The sequence below is a fragment of the Oreochromis niloticus genome, unplaced genomic scaffold (assembly GCF_001858045.2).
Source record: "Oreochromis niloticus isolate F11D_XX unplaced genomic scaffold, O_niloticus_UMD_NMBU tig00000737_pilon, whole genome shotgun sequence".
Taxonomy (NCBI): Eukaryota; Metazoa; Chordata; class Actinopteri; order Cichliformes; family Cichlidae; genus Oreochromis; species Oreochromis niloticus.
Window position 1 is genome coordinate 11,834 of NW_020327231.1, and position 1,480 is coordinate 13,313.

The 1,480-nt window shown below is 34.3% G+C and overlaps 1 long non-coding RNA gene across 1 annotated transcript; it reads right to left on the reverse strand.

Annotated features, from left to right (window-relative positions):
• Nucleotides 1-362: 362 nt before the first annotated feature.
• On the reverse strand, nt 363-1,173 carry LOC112844683 (uncharacterized). Its single transcript, XR_003217411.1, has 2 exons — nt 955-1,173; nt 363-864 (listed from the first exon to the last, which is right to left on the reverse strand). It is a non-coding gene; the product is annotated as an uncharacterized LOC112844683 (long non-coding RNA).
• Between the last annotated feature and the right edge of the window lie 307 nt (nt 1,174-1,480).

The window sequence follows — 1,480 nt, forward strand, 5'->3', positions numbered from 1 at the left end:
GTCAGCTGTGTGACCTGATATAAAATGATAAAGAGGAACACATAAATGGATGTGACCTTTATGAACTTTTCAAAATGACTTTATATGTCTGACCCATTATCTATATATATTAGAGCAGATGTGGAAAACCACTGTTAGACCTACTCTATACTAATGTAGTTACTGACACCCCATACTAAGGCAGGACTCATACAAACACACATTATTTATTCTCTTAAACACTTTCTTTTTTCACATTTTGAGATTGTGTAATTTCTATAAAGAATAGGTGTAATGGTTCAATAGATATAGTTATTTAAATGTCCATAATAATCACATGATCATTTTTGTACATCCTACAATTCAAGATTTAGAGCTGTGTGTTTGTATGAATTCAGCTTGCTATACTTATAGACTTAGATATATTAATCCACTATTTAACCAAACAAGTTACATTGTTTGGGTAAATAAATTGGGTTTGTCCTACAAAATAATTATTCAACAATTAAAAAAAAAACACAAAAAACATCTGCACATTAATCCAGAGTTCAGTTTCATATGTCTGATATTGTTTGTTAAATCTGGTGACACAAACACAGTCAAAACTTCATTGCTAGCGTGACATGTGGTCCTTTTTGCCTTTGACCAATGATATGCTGGTTACTTGGACCAGTTTAGTATTTGCTGTCACAGAGGAATGTTAACCATAAATCCAAAAGACAAAACTGAAAAAAATATGTTAATTGCAAACATGTTTTTGCTTAGTAAAAGGACTGAAATTACATGGAAACCGTCACCTTAAAGCCTCATTGTAAATATCATCACAAACAGATGTTTTCCACACAGATAACAAAGCTCCACCACATCCGATCACTGCATATAAATCTAAAAGAAAACAAAACTTTTTTTTAAAACAATAAAATTAACACAAGGGAAGACTTTTGATTTAATAACTAAGCTTAAAATAAGTGTTACCTTTGAATATTTGTGGGAAAAATCTGATGCTACCCCAAGAATACAAAGCCACACTGGAAACGATGACAGGCTTACAGCCCTCTGTCTTCCTGGAGTGAGGTGCCTGATCAGTAGCAGTGAGTTGACAGAAGTCGGTGTCTGTAAGAGTGGCCAAACACTGATACTCTGTCCACTTGCGTAGAGTCTAAGAAGCTGGAATGCAGGCACACTGTACGAGCTTGTTCTAAAAAATACAGAAAAAGGAACATTTTATTTGTGTTAAGGCCTAAAAACTACAAATAAGTTATAAAATGAACAATGTTGAAATACCTTATGCTGCAGGCCACATAACCAGAATCCAGAGCAATCTCACACTCACATGATGGTGAGGAAAGACATGAGCTCTGCAATGAGGTTTGAATGTCTCAGTTGGGACACTGAAGAACTCAGAAGACAGCAATACCTGCACAGAGAGACAGAGTAGAAAAAGCATAGATTTGTAATCCATAATGTGAATTAAAACTCAAAAAGTGTCAACAAGTATAAT